The sequence below is a fragment of the Panthera leo genome, chromosome A1, assembly GCF_018350215.1.
Source record: "Panthera leo isolate Ple1 chromosome A1, P.leo_Ple1_pat1.1, whole genome shotgun sequence".
NCBI classification, from domain to species: domain Eukaryota; kingdom Metazoa; phylum Chordata; class Mammalia; order Carnivora; family Felidae; genus Panthera; species Panthera leo.
This window is the reverse complement of record NC_056679.1, coordinates 135151983-135171096: the sequence shown is the minus strand read 5'-3', so window position 1 is coordinate 135171096 and position 19114 is coordinate 135151983. Positions and strand designations below refer to the sequence as shown.

The following is a 19114-nucleotide window of genomic DNA, read 5'->3' as shown; positions in this document are numbered from 1 at the left end:
TTACTTTGAGCTATACGTATTTGCAGAATGCCAATATGTCTACATAGTTTAGTGAAGGTGTTCAGCAGCATTACCAGTCTTCACTGATATATTTTCTTTACTGTGAATTACTAACCAGCTCTAAAATAATAAAGGAAAAAAATAGGAAAGTATTCATCTATTTTTTCAGTCATGTAATAAATATTTATTGAACACCTACATGTGCCAAGCACTACGCTAAGTGCTGAGGTTATAATATGAGCAAAACCAGTGAGATTGACTAGTCCACATCTTTACATATGAAATTGCTGAGCAAAAGACTTCATGCCCAAACATTCAAGATTCTACCACTGCGGCCCCAGCTTCTTGTTCCAGTTATATTGCCTTCTCTTCTCCTAAATATATCGTCTATTTTAATCACACTAGACTCTATTTTCTGAGCCCTTGTAGTACTTTGGCCTCAGGCCTTTTATTTATAGTGCCCCCTTCTCTTTAAACACCCCCTACCCTGTATCTCCAGTTAGGAAGTCTTGACTGCCGCTCCTGCTCAGAGCTTTTGTTCATGTTCTGAAACAGATATGATCACTTCTTCCTGCTTGGCCTTTTTATGGAACTTTGTTCCTGTTGATGGGACCTACTTGAATTTTAGCTGATTATTTCTTTCCACTCGTTTCTTCCTTATTAAACTGTAAGCTCCCAAGAGTGAAGATAAGAGCGTCTTCCATTTTTCTAGTTCTTATAGTTCCACAGATGGTGCTATGTGACAAGTTTTTGGCCAATGAGACATGAATGGAAGTGATATGTGTCCCTAGAAGAATGTGTGTTCCAGGTGTTATATCTACAAGATTATGAGAGTCCATCAACGTGGGTCCCTGAGTGGATGTTGGAACTCATGCCCTTGCTGACGTAAGTTGGATAGGTAGTTTAAGTAAGATATAAACTTTTATTATTTTAAGCCAGTAATATTTTAGAATTGTTATTGAAGCACACTTTAGCACTGAAGATGGAAATTTTTTTTTCTGTAAAGAATCAGATAGTAAATATTTTCCATGAAATCATCCATGGATAGTACATATGAATGTGGCTCTGTTCCAGTAAAACTTAATTTATAAAAATAGGCAGTAAGCTAGATTTGGCCCATGGATGTAGTTGGTCAATACTTGGTCTATCATATCCTGAACATCCATCTCCATACATCTTTTTCTTTGCCCTAAAAGCTCATTAAAACATTTTTTTTTTTTTTGGTGGGAGGGAAGACTTATGAAACATTTGCCATTAAATTCATGAGCAAAGTAAGGAAGTTCACACACCATGCTGTAATTTAATGTCCACTGTTCCAGAAGTCCAAACTGATGCAATTGAACAGGAGAAATAAATCCAAAAAGTTCAACTGTAAAATTATTATAAAAAAAGAACAAATTCAGAAAGATGTCTGCATATAAAATTAGCATAACAAAATTAAGTCTTTCCTATAGACTGAATGTTTATATCCTTCCAAAATTAGTATATTGAGACCTCCACACCAATGTGACAATATCTTGAGATGGGGTTTTGGGAGGTGCTAGGTCATGAGGGTGGAGTCTTCATGAATGGTATTACAAGGGTAAAAGAGACCCCAGACAACTCCCTCACCTCTTGCACCATGTCAGGATACAGCGACAAGATGGCTGTCTATGAACCAGGAAGCTCTCAACAAGACACTGAATCTTCTGGTGCTTTGATTTTGAACTTACCAGCCTCCAAAACTGTGAGAAATAAGTTTCTGCCATTTGTAACCCACTCAGTCTGTAATATTCCCTTATAGCAGCCCACCCAGATAAAGACAGCAAACAGTAATCTTTTAGAAGTTGTAATGGAGAAAAGAACAATATAACACAATCAAAAACAGTAAAATATTTAGTGATAAATGTCCTAAGAAATGTTTAATATTGGTGGAAAGAAAATTGTGAAAACCTAGAGATAGATAATGAAGGAAAATTTGAATAGAATGAAAAAGAATACTTTGTTTAGGCATAGGAAGGCTCATCAGGGCAAAGATAACAATTTTTACCTAAATTAATCTATAAATTATATTCACACCAATAAAAAGAGAAAGTCTATGTAAATTTAATCCTTTGAGTTGGCAATAGATTCATTTAGTTGTAAAACAAATCTAGAAGTTAATAAATTATTCTTCTCATTCTATGCCTAATTCATCTAGCCCCCCTCCACCAACATAACCTCTATTTTTCATTTTTTAATGTGTCTTCCAGGGTATTTTTTATAAAATATGAGCAAATATGAATGTATATTCACATTCAGCTCTTCTAACCCTAAAGTTATCATGCTTATACCCTGTTTTGTTCTTTATTCTTTTTGCTTAATATATCCTGGAAATACTTTAATATCAATATATAGCTTCTAAATTTTTTTTAAGTTTCAAAATATTCTTTGAATGGATGTACTATTACTTATGTAACCAGTCACTCTTATACTTGGGTAGTTTTTACTATTACAATATTGCAAAAATAATATTGAATACAACATTTTCACATGTACAGGTATATGGGTAGGGTAAATTCTCCAATGCCAGATTGCTGGGTCAAAGCGTACACACATTTATATACTTTTGTACCTTTTACTGTTGCCAAAAGAAGGTCTTTTTAAATATTTGGATTTTTTGTCAACCTGATAAGTTAAAAAAATACGTCTCAGTGTAATTATAGTAATGCCTTCTCTTATATTGGAAATCTTTTCATATTTGTGTTGTTTGTATTTCATGTTCTGTGAACTTCTATTCATATAATTTATCCATATTTTCTATTTGATTATTAGCTATTTTCTTATCAATCTTAGGAGCTCTTTAAACAGAAAAATTGACCCTTTGTGATACAAGTGGCAACTTTTTTTTTCCTAGTTCACCTTTGATCTTTTAATCCTATTCGCTATCATTTTGCTATTCAAAAGTTATTTTAGGGATAGTTATATTTACCCGTCCTTTTCACATGGCTTTTAGATTTTGTGTCATAAGCTGGAAGACCATTCCCGTTTTAAAATTCAAAAGAGGGGCACCCAGGTGGCTAAGTTGGTTGAGCGTCTGACTTCGGCTCAGGTCACGATCTCATGTGAGATGGTGGAGTGGGCTGCCTTGGATCTTTTGTCCCCTTCTCTCTCTACTCCCCCTCCCCCCCCTCAAAAATAAATAAACTTTAAAAAATTTTTAAATTCAAAAGAAGTGCATAGACTTTTTTTTTTCTAGTATGTTTATGGTTTATTTTTGCATTTAAGTCTTCGATCCATTCAGAATGTATTACATTAAATTTTAAGTAGGTGATATGACAGCAGTTTTCCTAGCTAGCCATTCTGTTCTCCTAACACCATTAACTTGAAATGTCATTTTCATCATATACTAAATTCCCATGTTGATTTAGACTATTTCTCTACTTCCTGTTCTGTTCCACTGGTCTATCTATTCATGCCCAGTATCATGCAATATGAATTACTGTAACATCATGCAATTTAAATTATTGTAGCTTTATAATGTATCTTAATACTCATTTGGACTTGTTACTCCTTCACTGCTCCTCCTTCCCGGAGTTTTATGGGATATTTATATCATCTTTTCACATGAGATTTAAAAGCTATTTGTTTCAAACAAGAAAGTGTTCGCATATTATAATAAAAATTTGTTGGTATAAATTAATGTTGTAGCATTAGGTTATAAAATAAATTGACATTCTAATCACCTTTTATCTCAGAAGACAGTGCACCTTTTTATTAGGTCAAATCTTCTTAACTGCCTTTCAGGAGTTTTAAAAGTTTTTTCTTTTTTTTTTCCATGAATTTGTGAAAGTTTTTGGGTTTTTTTCTCCTAGTATATTTTGTGGTTGTGAGACTTGTTATTTATAAGTGTTTTTGTTTTTCCAATATGATTTCTAACTAATTTGTGTACCTATGAAAGAAATTTACATATTTTAACTTAATGAATTTTCTTTAAAAAAATTTCTTTTATGTTCATTTATTTCTGAGACAGAGAGAGGCAGAGCATGAGTGGGGGAGGGGCAGAGAGAGTGGGAGACACAGAATCGGAAGCAGGCTCCGGGCTCTGAGCTGTCAGCACAGAGCCCGACGTGGGGCTAGAACTCACGAACCGCGAGATCATGACCTGAGCCGAAGTCGGTCACTCAACTGACTGAGCCACCCAGGCGCCCCATGAATTTTCTAATTGTTTAAAGTAGTTTTGAGGGGGCTCCTGGGTGGCTCAGTCAGGTAAGTGTCCGACTTTGGCTCAGATCATGATCTGGCAGTTCTTGAGTTCGAGTCCCGCGTGGGGCTCTGTGCTGACAGCTCGGAGCCTGGAGCCTGCTTCGGATTCTGTGTCTTCCTCCCTCTCTCTCTGCCCCTCCCCCCCACTCACACCCTGTCCCTCTGTGTTTGAAAAATGAATAAACCTTAAAAAAAATTTTAAAGTAGTTTTTCATTCAGTTGATTCTCTTGTTTCTGGGTATATAATTTTACCTCATTGTGTACAATTTTTTATACCACTTATTCTTTTCTCTCAGATTATTGTATTACCATAGTGGTTACAATGGAATAATTGTCGTATTTCTGATCTTAATGGAAATGCATTTGCTATTTTCCCACTGAACATGACATGGCTTTGGAACTGAAACACATATTTTATAATATTTGGGGAGACTTCACCAATTGTCACTTTAGAAGAATTTTATTTTATTTTATTTTATTTATTTTTATTTATTTTTTTTTTATTTATTTTTGGGACAGAGAGAGACAGAGCATGAACGGGGGAGGGGCAGAGAGAGAGGGAGACACAGAATCGGAAACAGGCTCCAGGCTCCGAGCCATCAGCCCAGAGCCTGACGCGGGGCTCGAACTCACGGGCCGCGAGATCGTGACCTGGCTGAAGTCGGACGCTTAACCGACTGCGCCACCCAGGCGCCCCAGAAGAATTTTATTTTAAATTGTATACCTAGAGACTTATGGGCATTACTGAATGAGAGATTTCAGCTGGGTAGTAGAACTCAAAATTAATATACAGAAATCAACAAGTCATGTAATAGACATTTTAAAAAAGGATAAAAAGCAGAAAACAAAAAATAAAATAATGACAGTACTAAAGCTAAACATTACCTGTCATATTAATAAATATAAGTTGAGTCTGATGCATCTATTAAATGAACAACAACAACAACCCTTTCAAATTGAATTACATAGGAAAACCCAATTTCATGTTGTATGCAGGAGAAACACCTAAAATACAACTCTGAGATGTTTGAAAAGAGAAGGGCAAGCAAAAAGATACCAGAGTACAGCGAAAAAAGACAAGACAAATGCTATGGCCCTGATGTCAATTTCAGATAAGGTAAAATTGAGGGGCCCAAATAATTTCAAACAAAAAGGTTATTGAGTGCTAACGGATGTAATTCACAAAGAAGATATAGCTACAAATATCTATCTCTAATTAGCACAACAGTAATTAAGCAGGAGTAATAGGAAATACAGGGAAAAGGGACCAAATCAAGAGGAAAAAAATAAGTCAGGATAAAAAAAAGATCGATATAACATAAACTGGTGTAAATAAGACTTATATGAAGAAACTGGTGATTGGAAATATACCATTTTTAAATGCCCTTGGAAATTCATGAAAATGGACAAATACTGATCTCATAATCAGCCAGATATTAATCTTAGTAAATTCCCCGAGTTAGAAATATTATCGTCAATACTTTCTGATCACAATTCAATAAAACTGGAATTAATAATATCCCAAAACATACTTGCCTATTGAAGGTTTTTAATAGAGTTGGGACCTACAAGAGTTTGTTTAGTGTGGTGAAATCCTTGTTTTCTATGAAGTCTATTTGTAATTATATCCACATCTTACTTCAGCAGCTCCTAAGTTTAAAGAATTTTATCAAAGTGGTTTTGCGTGGTGGCGCCTGGGTGGCTCAATCAGTTAAGCACTGACTTTGGCTCAGGTCATGATCTCACAGTCTCTGAGTTCAAGCCCCATGTCGGGTTCTGTGCTGACAGCTCAGAGCCTGGAGCTTGCTTCAGATTCTGTCTCCCTCTCTCTAGGCCTTTCCCACTCTTGCAGTCTGTCTGTCTCTCTCTTTGAAAAAAAACACAACTAACCAAACAAAAAACACTTAAAGGCTTTAAAAATTTTTTTTAAAAAGTGGTTTTGTGTGTGTGTGTGTGTGTAGTCAGTATTTGACATGCAACAGAACTGAAAAGAACATTCAGTCTCATAAAATTGTGATGAGCATAGAATGATACTATTATTATGAATGGAAAGAAATTGCTGGGGACTTAATTTAGTTATTTCTAAGGGACACTGAGATTGCTTCCCCTCTCTGATACTTTTGCTATTACCATCAAGGGCTTGCTCCTTAGTGGATGATGGAATGTGTGAGAAGGACACCAAGATTGATACATATATTATGCTTATCTGTTTGTGATCTTATAGCCAGCTTAGAAGTCTGTAGATGCAGCAAAAACTTTGTTGGTATTTCAAGAGTCTGAATTTTAAATTAAATACTTCCAAAATGAATGGGGGGTATCATTTAATGTTACCATATATGAATCAGACATATACCTATGTGGGTATATATCTGTATATTTATCTCTAGTATATCTAGTATATCTAGAGATAGAGATAGATATAAATATAGATATTTACATATACATATATAAATATAGATATTTACATATACATATATAAATATATGAGTATATATGTACATATATAACATATATACAGACAGGCATAATTGGTGCCTCTAAAGTGGAAAACTTCATATAAATCAAGAACACTTTAAGGACTGGAATACAGAAATTTTAAGGGTGAGTCATATCCCAGGAAAGAGTTGACATAGAACAATAATGCCAAAATCTCCTTATAAAGTTAGTAGGCCTAAAGCTAAAGGACATTGGGGGAATCAGGGAAATGATGAAGTCACCTGTAAGAGAGAAAACAATGCTGACCTCAGACTTCTTCACAGGAACATTCAGTGTTAGCGAGGATGCAGTAATGTCTTTAAAGTACTGAAGGAAAGGGGTGCCTGGCTGGTTCAGTTGATTGTCTCACTCTTGGTTTTGGTTCAGGTCATGATCCCAGGGTCATGGGATCGAGCCCCACATAGGACTACACGCTGAGTGTGCAACCTACTTGGGATTCTCTCTCTTCCTATGCCCCTCCTCCCTGCTCTCTTTCTAAAAAAAATAAATAAATAAATAAAATTAAGTACTGAAGGAAAGAATGTGTGAGTCAAGGAAATTATGTTCAAATTGTCCTTTACATATAAAAACAAGAACAGCAATGACAAAATATTACTTAACATGAAAAGAAAATGATGAGGAAATCTTTTTCATATGAGCCCTTTCTCAAGATGGTAGCAGAAGAATTTTAGCCAACCAGTAAGTAGGTAAATGAAGAAGTACAGATAAAAAGAAATGCAGATGATCAATGGAATATAAACATTGTAAACCCTGAAAATGTAGAAATAATATACATAATAAAAATTAAATGGGGATGGGGAATAAAAAGCTATAGATAATGAAGTTATTCCTGACTTTCTATAACTAGGATTATTTAATTAACTGATAAATAATAAAGATAGAATTATAAAGGTATAAAGGCAAACATTAAAAAAAACAGGAAAAATTATTCAGACAATTTAGTGGAGAAGAAGTTAATTATTTATGAGCGATCCAGTGGACAAAATAAGGACAGAAGACCCAACTATTGAATTAGATTATACTGATATATAGAATCTCTGTACCATCAAAATTGAAGATAAACTTACTTTTTCTATACATGGAATGTTTATAAAAATTGACCAAATTTCAAGCCATAAAGCACAACTGAATAAATTTCAAATGGTTGAAATAGTTCTAACCAATTTAGTCTAATCACTGTGCAGTAGAATTATAAAGTAAAACCATAGAACAAAACAAAATACCACTTGGGAAAGAAAAACTCTCTCTTAAACAAATTTTTCAGCTAAACAGGGCTCAACATTGAGGTTGCCAATTATCTAGAAAATAATGACGATGGTGATGAAAACAAAACATAAGAGATCCATCCGGATATAGGCCCTCTTCCACAGTAATGAGAGGAATTTTATAGTAATAAACAATAAATAAAGGGTGAAAATGGCTGAATGCCCAATTTTAGAAGGGTAACAATACAGAAGCAAAACAAAGCTAGGGAAAGCAGAGGATGGAAAATGAGAATAAAACAGAAATAAATTATTTCTGTGTTTACATTTATCAAAATAAATTTGAGGGGCACCTAGGCGGCTCAGTTGCTTAAGCATCTGACTCTTGATTTTGGCTCAGGTCATGATCTCACAGTTGCGAGATTGAACCCCACATTGGGCTCTGTGCTGAGTGTGGAGCCTGCATAAAAATCTTGCTCTCCCTCTTTCTGTCCTGTCCCTGTGCAAGCACATGTGCATGCTGTCTCTTCCTCCTTCTCTAAATAAATAAATAAATAAACAAACAAACAAATAAATAAATAAATAAATAAATATCATTTTCAGGATCCAGATACACTTTACAATTTTCTGGAAAAGTATAAATTTCCAGAACTGACCAAGAGGAGATAAAAATGTCATTCCACCATCATCATAATAAAAATAGAGAACATTTTTCTAAAAATTTTTTTTTAACGTTTATTTTATTTTTGAGACAGAGAGAGACAGAGCATGAACGGGGGAGGGTCAGAGAGAGGGAGACACAGAATCTGAAACAGGCTCCAGGCTCTGAGCTGTCAGCACAGAGCCCGAAGTGGGGCTCGAACTCACGGACCGCGAAATCATGACCGGAGTGGAAGTCAGCCGCCTAACCGACTGAGCCACCCAGGCGCCCCTAGAGAACATTTTTCAAGATAGCTCCCTTCCTAAAAAAACCCAGTGTATTTGATGAATTCAGAGGGTAATTTTATCAAACCTTTACAGGCTAGAGAACTGCATGCCATTTAAACCTTTAATAAGAAGGTAAGCTTCCAAAACATTTTATAACAAGTATAGCATTGATTTTAAGATCATGCACTTATCATGGTGAGCATTTCATAATGTATATAATTGTCAAATCACTATGTTGTACACCTGACATTAATATAATATTGTATGTCAATTATACTTCAATAAGAAAATTTACTCCCAAATTTATAAGATTAATAGGTAAAGTAAAACATAATATTACAACCTCCATAAAGGTTTAAAAAGCATTTAATAAAGTTTGTTTCTTATTCCTGATTTTAAAAATCTCTCAATAGGTAGTAATAGACCTGTGTTTGTGTGTATATATATTTTACTCAACCAGTATGACTCTCTTTTTTTAAATGTTTATTTATTTATTTTGAGAGAGAGAAAGCATGTGCATACATGAGAGGAGGGAGAGAGAGGGACAAAGAGAGGGAGAGAGAGAATCCCAAACAGACTGTGTGCTGTTAGCTCAGAGCCAGATGTAGGGCTTGATCCCATGAACCGTGAGATCATGACCTGATCCTAAATCAATAGTTATCCACTTAACTGACTGAACCACCAGGGTGCCCTTCAACCAGTATGATTCTAAATAGGAAAATATTAGAAACATTTCCATTAGAATTAAGAACAAGACAAAGATGTCCTCTATTATCAGTGTTCTTTAATAAATTCTAAGAAGTTCTTGCTAATGCAATTAGATTAAAACAACTGAAAAGGGAATAAACAAGACTTATAAAGAAGAAAATTTAAATGCTAGGAAAGGACTTGAAGACTAGTAAAAAAAAAGACATAAATGAAAAGGCATACTGTAATTGATTTTGGATAGGAAGCATCAAAATCAGAAAGATGTCAGTTTCCTATAATCTATAAATTTTATATCATTCCAATAAAAACTATCAAAAGGATTTTTCTTGTGCAACTATACAAGTTGTTGCTAAAGTTTAAATGGAAAATAAGGATAGCTAGGAAATATTCTGATAAAAAAGATAGAAAGAGGGAGAAACTAGCCTATTAGTTATTAGCTCTTATTATAAAGCTATAATAAGTATAGTACAATCTGTTATTGTTACATGAATAGGCAGATCAGTAGAATAAAATAGAAAGTGTAGAAATAGATCCAAGTCCATATGGTTATGTAGTACATGATAAAGATGATACTTCAAAACAGCAGTGAAAGATGGGTTACTCAATAAATGGTATTGGAACAAGTGAGTGTCCATCTGGAAAAAATTTGAGACCTCTGCATTTTACAAAATGTATTTCCAAATGATTAAAGATTTGGACACAAAATATGAAATCCATGAACGTACCTAAGAAACCTCTGGAGAATTATTTTTATAACCATGAAATGGGAAAGACCTAAATATAACACAGAACCCAGAAGTCATGAAAGAGTGATAAATTAGACTATATTAAAAGAATTGGTGTAAAACTCAATATAATCCAAGTCAAAATATAAATGACACACTGGAAGAAATATTTGCCTCTTGTAACACGCGTAACGGATAATTTGCTTATATAGAAAGAGCTTCTACAAATAAATAAGTACATGCCTAAGACTGTAATAGAAAAATAGGCAAAGGTTACAAATAGTGGTTTATAGTGAAAGAAGTGCAAATGATTGGGAGAACCCTGAGCAGACACAATCTTCCTCAAAGTTACAGAAACATAAATGTAAGTAAATTAGATACTATTTTTACATATAATCTTCAAGATCAAAGAAAATCAATAACTCTCCAAAAATTTTTAAGTGAAAAAACCAAGGTATATAAGAGTGTGTATAGCATGCTACCATTTGGTTTAGGATTGGGAAAAATAGCAAATATATGAATGTACCTACATATGTATAAAATGCACCTAAAAGAATATATAAGAAGTTGGTAATGTTAATTTCATCTGGGGTTGGGAAATGAGAGCCACACCTAGGAGGGAGACTTTTCAGTATACGCTCTTTATAGAAGCAACCTGAACAATTTACATACAGTAAATTGCATTTGTTTGAAGTGTATAACTCCGTGAATTTTCGTAGTTGCAGTCATGAAATCGCTTACCCAATGAATATAAAAAACATTTTTTTTTTTTTTAAAGTAGGCTTCATGCTCAGCGTGGAGCCGGATGCAGAGCTTGAACTCATGACCGTGAGATCAAGACCTGAGCTGAAATCAAGAGTCAGCCACTCATCCAACTAAGCCACCCATGTGCCCCAAGGATTAAAAATAAAAACAACAAAAAAACCCCATCAACAAACAAACAAACAAAACCCATGTTAATCGTCACCAAAAGATTCCTCTTTTGCTCCTTTGCTATCCACTTTTGGCCTCAGGCAACAACCAGTCTGACTAATTTTTTTAAAATAATAGCTTTATTTAACTAAATAAAATGGCTTCACCTACCATACAATTTATTCACTTAAAACATAGGACTCAATAGGTCTTGGTATATTAAGAAAGCTGTGTGACCATTGCTACAATCAATTTGAGAACTTTATCCCCAAATGAAACCTGTCCCCATTAGTAGTCACTCTCCATTTTGCCCCAACCTCACAGCCATAGAAAACCGTTGCTTTCTGTCTCTATTGATTTGCTTACTCTGGACATTTCATATGAATGAAGTCATACTGTGTGCGGTCTTTATGGATAGCTTCTTTCACTTGGTGTAATGTTTTCAAGGTTCATACATCATTTCCTTTTATTGTGGAACAATATTCCATTACATTGATACACGAAATTTTATTTATCTGTTTATCAGTTAATAGTTGGGTTGTTTTCAATTTGGAACTATTATGAACAATGCTGCTATTATATGAATATTCAAGTACAAGTTTTTTTTGTGTGTGGACCTATTTTATTTCTTTTGGGCTTGTAACTAGGAGTGAATTCACTGATCTGTTTTGGCACAACAGATTAGTTTGCATTTTCTAGAATCTTGTATAAATGGAACCCTGTATGTACTATCTCGTGTCTCACTTCTTTCATGCAGCAAAATGATTTTGAGATTTATCTTTTGTGTTACGTATATGAGTATCTGTTCCTTTTTATTGAGTGGTGTTGGTTAGGTGGATATAACACATTATGTATATCCATTCACCTACTAATGGTCATTTGAATTGATCTATTTTTGGCCTTAATTAATAAGACTACTATAAACCTTCATATATAAGTCTTAGGGATGTATGTTTTAATTTATCTTGTGGAAATAGTAGTGCAAGGGTGAAATGGCAAATACTTCATGTTTAACTTCTAAGGAATTGTCAGTTTTCTCAAGTGATTGTACCGTTTTTCATGAGAACTCCACAGCATCTGGTATTATCCATCTTTTAAATTTTATCCATTCTAATATGTGTAAAGGTATCTCACATTTCTCTGATGACTGATGAGACTTTCGTGTGCTAACTGGCCATATACCTTCTTTTGTAAAATGTTTGTTTAAACCCTTTGCCCATTTTTAATGTAGTTGTTTGCCTTTTTATTATTGAGGTTTGGAGTTCTTTATTCTGGCTACAAGTACTTTGCCATGTATGTATTACAATTATTTTCCACACTTGGTGTCTTTACTTTTTTATTCCTTAATGGTGATTTTTGGGAAGCAATAGTTTTAAATTCAGATTATGGCTAATTTGTCATTTTTCCTTTAGAGTTTGTGGTTTTGTGTACTATGTTAAGAAATCTTTGCCTATCACAAGAACACAAAGATTTTTTTCCTAGGAATTTTATGGTTTCAGCATTTATATTTAGTTCTGTGACCATTTTAGACTAACTTTTGGATATGGTGTGAGATAAAAGTTCATATTCATTTTTTTTTCCACCAAAGGATATCCAGTAATTTCAACATCGTATGTTAAAAGATTTTGTTTTTCCCACTGAAATGTCTTAGCACTCTTGCTAAAACCATTTGATCCTATATGTGTGGTCTCTTTCCGGGCTCTGTATTGTGTCTCATTAATTTATATGTCTATTTTTATGCTAATAAAATAACATTGTATTGTGTTGTATTGAATCCTACAGCCATATAATAATTCAGAAATAAGATAATTTAAGGCCTCCCTCTAACTTTATTCTTATTTCAAGATTTATATGGCTATTCTGGATTGTTTACATTTCCATATTAATTTTAGTATAAACTTGTCAATTCCTACAAAAATCCTGCAGGATTTCTGATTGAGGTCACAACTGGACCTTTATATTAAATTAGGGAGAACTGGTATTTTAACAATACTGTCTCTTCCAATCCATGAACATGGTTGATAGCTCCATTTATTTAGATATTTAATTTCTTCCAGCAATGCTCTGTAATTTTAGTGAAAAGTTTTCCCTTATTTTGTTATATTTATTCCTAAGTATTTCACTTGTTTTGATACAATTATAAACTTTTTTTTTTAGATTTTGTTTTCCAGTTTTATTTTACTAGCAAATACAAACACAATTATTGCTGTGTAAAATATTATCCACAAAATCAAGTGGCTATAAACAATAACCAACATTTCTTGTATCTCATTGTTTCTGTAGGTCAGAAAGTCAGGTATAGTTTACCTGGATGGTTCTGCTGTGGATCTCTCTAAGATTTCACTCAAGATGTTGGTTGGGTCTGCAGTCATCTGAGGACTTGACTGAGGCTGAAGGATCTCCTTCCGAGATAACTCACCCTTGTGCCTGGCAAGCTGATGCTGACTTGGGTAGGACACCTCAATTTCCAAAACATAACAGAGTGGGATTTTTATTGAGTTTATTTTATTTAGTTTGCGCTGAATCTATATATCACGTTGGGAAGAACTGACATCTTGGCCATATTAGTGTTCCTATATATAAACATGTAATATCTCTCCTTTTATTTATCTCATCAGAATTTTGTAGTTTTCCTCAAATAAATCTTGTACAGACTTTTAAAATTTGTACCCAACTATTTCCTTTTGGGGGATACTAATTTAAATGTATTGTGTTTTTAATGTCAATCCACTTGTTCTTTGCTGGTATATAGGAAAGTGACTGACTTCTGTAGATTAGTTTTGTATTTTGCAATCTTTCTATAATTGTTTATTAGTTTTAGAAACTTTGTGTTGATTTTTTTTAGTTCTAAATAAATGGCCATATCATCTGTGAACAAAGATAGTTCTATTAATTCCTTCCCAATCTGTATATATATTTTTTCTTTCCTTTTCTTGCCTTATTGCATTAGCTACGAATTCAAGTATGATATTGAAAGGGAGTGGTGAGAGGAAAAATTTTTGCCTTGGTCCTAATCTTGGTGAGAAAACATCAAGTTTCTCACCATTAAGTATAGTTTTAGCTGTAGGCTTTTTGGAGATACTTTTTATCAAGTTGAGGAAGTTTCTCTAATGCTAGTTTACTGAGAGTTCTTTTATATCATGAGTGGGTGTTGGATTCTGTCAAATGCTTTTTCTGCACCTATTGATATGATCATATGATTATTCTTTTTTTATCCCATTGATGTGATGGATTACATTAATTGATTTTTGAATGTTGAATGTTGAATAAGCTTTCATATCTGAAATAAATCCCACCTGGTCATGGCATTTAACATTATTGGATTTGATTTGCTGATAATTTGTTGAGGATTTTTGCATCTGTGTTCATGAGAGATATTGGTCTGTAGTTTTCTTGTAATGTCTTTTTTTTTGGTTTTAGTATTAAGGAAATTCTGACCTCACAGAATGAGTTAAGAAGTATTCCTTCTATTTATTTCATTTGAAAGAGATTGCAAATAATTGGTGTAATATCTTCTTCAAATGTTTGGTGGAATTCACCAGTAAACCCATCTGGACCTGGTGCTTTCTCTTTTAGAAGGTTATTAATTATTGACTCAATTTCTTTACTAGATATGGGTATATTTATATTATCTATTTTTTTCTTATGTGAGTTTTGGCAGATGGTATCTTTCAAGGAATAGGTCCATTTCATCTAAATTATCAGATTTGTGGTCATAGAGTTGTCTGTGGTATTCCTTTATTATCATGTTAATTTCCATGGATCTGTAGTGATGCCCCTTCTTTCCTTTTTGATATTAGTAACTCATGTCTTCTCTCGTGGTTTTTTTTTTTTTTAGTCTAAATAGAGGATTATTAATTTTATTGACCCTTCAAAAGAACAAGCTTTGGTTTTGTTGATATTTTCTACTAATTTCCTGTTTTCAATTTGATGGATTTCTGCTCTAATTATTATTTCTTTCCTCCTACTTACTTTGGATTTAATTTGCTCTTCTTTTTCTAGTTTCCTTAGATGGAAACTTAGTTTATTGATTTTCTTCTTTTCTAATGTATGTAATTAAATGCTACAAGTTTCCCTCTAAGCACTGTTATTGATGCATTGCACAAATATTGATAAGTTGTGTTTTCATTTTTACTTAGTTCAAGATATTTTAAATTTTTCTTTTGAAATCTTTTCTTTGACCTGTGTATTATTTAATCTCCACTTATTGTGGGATTTTTCTAGTTATCTTTCTGTTATTAATTTTTAGTTTAATTCACTGTGGTCTGAGGACAAACATCGTATGATTTCTATTCTTTAACACTTGTTAAGTTGTGTTTTATGGCCCAGAATGTGGTCTATCTTCATGGATGTGGTATTTTTTGTATTTATCTTGTTTGAGATTTTTTATGCTTTTTGAATGTATACAAGGTAAAGAATTTTTAAAATTAATTTGGGATATGTTCAGCCACTATTTCTTTATTTTTTTCAGCCCCTTTCTCATTTCTTGATCTGAGACTCCAGTTACACACATGTTACACTGCTTGATATTGTCCCACATATTAATGAAGTCCTATTCATTTTTTCCCCAGCCTCTCTGTTTTCTCAGCTTGATTTTGGGTAGTTTCTGTCACTGTGTCTTCAAATTCGCCGATCCTTTCTTCTGCAATACCTGATCATCTCTTAAGTCCATTAAGTGAATTTTTTCATTTCAGATGTCATGTCTTGGGCCTCTGGAGTATTTATGTGGCTTCTTTTTATATTTTCAACTGCTTTTTTCTTCATATCCTTATTTTCTCTTAAATTGTTGAGCTTTTATAATAGCTCTTTTAAAGTCCTTGTCTAATAATTTCACATCTCTGCCATTTCTACATCTGTTTTTATTGACGGATTTCTTTTCATTAGGGATCACATTTTGCTACTTCTTAACATATCTAGTAATTTTGAGGGGGGACGTTGGATATTAGGAATATTACACTATTGAGTGTATTTTGTTGTCTTCTTTAAAGAGTATTGACATTTATTTTGTCAGGCAGTTGTATTGTTTGTCTTCTGTTTGATCCTTTTGAGGATTGTTAAGCTTCTTACGGCAGGTCTAGAGTAGCCTTATTATAGGGCTAGTTTATCCCCTACTACTAAGCCTTGGTTGTTCTTAGAGACAGTCTTTGTTATTGTTTTTTGCCTGGTTTTATGGCATTAATTTACACATGTGCAGTCTTGGATTTGGCATGAGACTCAATGACAGTACTATGCATATTTCTGGAGAACTTGCTTTGTGTAACTCCTCCTACTCTGGAATGCTTCCCTGCAATTTTTAGATGCTTCAGCCTTTTCGTGTTCCAGTTTTTTTCTCCTTAACTCAGAGATTGGTTCCTCCTCCCTGCCCTAAGGTTAGGAAATTGGCTCTAGGCTCTAAGTCATGCTCTCATGAATCATAGATCAGTAGTGCCTGGTATCTTATGTATGAAAAAAAGCATTTTGTCTAGTTCTGTAACTTGTTGGTTATGAGGGGTGGGGTACAAACACCATATAGTTACTATTCCTTCATGGGTGGAAGCAAAATCCTTCCCCTTTTGATTTTAAGAGTAAAGTGAATGGGAAGAATTATTAAAAGGAAAAGAAAACTCCAGATGTAAAATCATAAAGATAGTAAAACTTCAGATAGTTAATACTGAGTATTAGCGTGTATGGAAGCAGCCTGCATTAAAAAACTATTGGTTAGTATTTAAATCTGAACAATTTTTCAGAAAGGCATTTTGGAAAAATGAAAAAGAATTTAAACATTTTATTTTTGATCTAGCAATTCTTCGTTTAGGCATTTATCCAGAGGAATAATCAGACATATATAAAAGTATTCTTTACAGAATTAATTATAATACATAAAAATTTTAGGGGTGCCTGGGTGGCTCAGTCAGTCAAGTATCCGACTCTCGATTTTGGCTCAGGTTGTGATCTCATGGTTCGTGGGATGGAGCTTTACATCGGGATGCACACTGACAGTGTGGCACCTGCTTGGGATTCTCTCTCTCCTTCTCTCTCTGTCTCTCCCCTGCTTGTGCTCTCTCTGTCTCTCAAAGTAAATAAATAAACTTTAAACAAACAAACAAATACATGTTTTAACCTATGATAAGGAAAAAAATTTTAACCTAAATGTCCAACAGTATAGAATTGGTGAAATAAATTTGTTGGTGCATCCACATAATAAATTGCTATTTAACTACAAAAAAAAAAAGTAAAATGTGTGAAGATAGCTTAATGATATGGGAGAATGTTTTAACAACTTCATTAAGTTTAAAAAATCATGTTTTAAAATTACTTGCTCTTTTTAATCACAATGATATTAATATATAATAAGTATGATATAGAGAATATAAAAATATTATCAATAGTTATCCCTGGTGATACTATAGAAATATTTTCTGCTTTGTGTTTTATCTGGGTTTACCAGATATTCTACAAAAAACACAAACTTATTTAACAAATTTGTTAAAACATTATTTTAAAATGCCTCATTAGGTTGATCCACTGTCATATGATCATTGGAATCTGGGTAAAAATGGCTCTAAAGGAGCCAATATGGTGTAGTGCATGAGGGGGCAAGCCATGAAATCTGGATTTGAATTCCATTCCACAATTTAAGTGAATCCTCTTAAACAAGTTTTATAACTTCTTGGAACCTCTATTGCCTTTCCTGCAAAACAGATACATAGATACCAACTGCTTCTTAGGGTTCCTATAAGTATTAAGTGATATAATTTGCATAAACCTTCAGGCTGGCAAGATTCTATGGATGGCAGTTAATGCATTGTATTGTTACTATTATTTCTAGTACAACTACACTACTAACTAGTACTACTACTATTACCAATACAATTATTAAGATAAAGGACCTTATGATGTTATGGGACTATTGTACAATTAAGAGAAGAATGCTGAAAAAGGAGAAAGGACAAGAGTCAGAAAGAAACTTTACGAATTTCTCTCTGGTTTTTCTTGTTTTATGGTTTTTCTTATTACCAGCCCTGTTAAAAAAACAAAAACCAAAAACAGAACACCTCAGTTGGGGCATTATTTTCAAGATAATTATGACACTTATCTTTGATCCCTAAGATCCAAAGATCCTTAGGATCCAAGATCTTAAGATCCTTAAGATGAATAGAAATTACACCCTGCTTCGTTCACAAGGAGTATCAGGGTTTTTTGTTTGTTTGTTTGTTTTTGTTGTTTTGTTGTTGTTATTTGCTTTTGACAGAGAATAACACTTCATGTAAGAAAATCTATTATAGGACTTTCTTTCAGGTATAATGGTGACAAGATATTTGAATACCTCATGGCTCAATTTTTCCACCTATCAACAAGTTTAACATTTTTGGTAGGCTTTTAAATAAAATATATAAATTTAAAAAAAGAAATATACAAAATGGATACATTAAAAACATCTGAAGATCTGAACACACTTCACCTTCACTGCCATCACCATAGGCCAAGCCACCATCAATTCTGGTCTCTCTGCTTCTGCCTTTGCCCCACTGAAACCTATTCTGTATACAGTGCCAGAGCTGATACTTTTAAAACATAAGTGAATTCAAATCAGTAGAAGGCAATTCCAGCCCAAGAGAGCCACATGTACAAAAGCAAGGAGATACAAAACTGTAAATATAGCTGGGAAACTCTAAGTTTGGCATTGCTAGAGCTTCATGTAAAATTCAGGGGCCAAGGAAGAGGAAGAAGATGAAGAGGTCAGGAGGTATCATATCCTGAAATTTCACATGTGATTGAGCAAAATGTATGTTTTAGGTGATAAAAATCAATTGAGCAAATTTCAACAGAAGCATGATAGCACCAGTTAAACATTTTAGGAAGATAATTTTGAGACTTCATAGAAGAACAAACTTCAGAGGAAGAAGAGAGAGGGGAAAAGGATGAGATTTAATACATTTA

At 33.6% G+C, this 19114-nt stretch overlaps 1 long non-coding RNA gene across 2 annotated transcripts in view; it reads left to right on the top strand.

The window, feature by feature from the left end:
• The first annotated feature begins 13482 nt into the window (after positions 1 to 13482).
• LOC122221016 overlaps positions 13483 to 19114 on the top strand; it is a 39114-nt gene continuing 33482 nt past the window's right edge. For both annotated transcript variants that reach the window (XR_006203067.1, XR_006203068.1), the window contains exon 1: positions 13483 to 13644. This is a non-coding gene — a long non-coding RNA (uncharacterized LOC122221016). The remainder of the gene's footprint in view (positions 13645 to 19114) is intronic.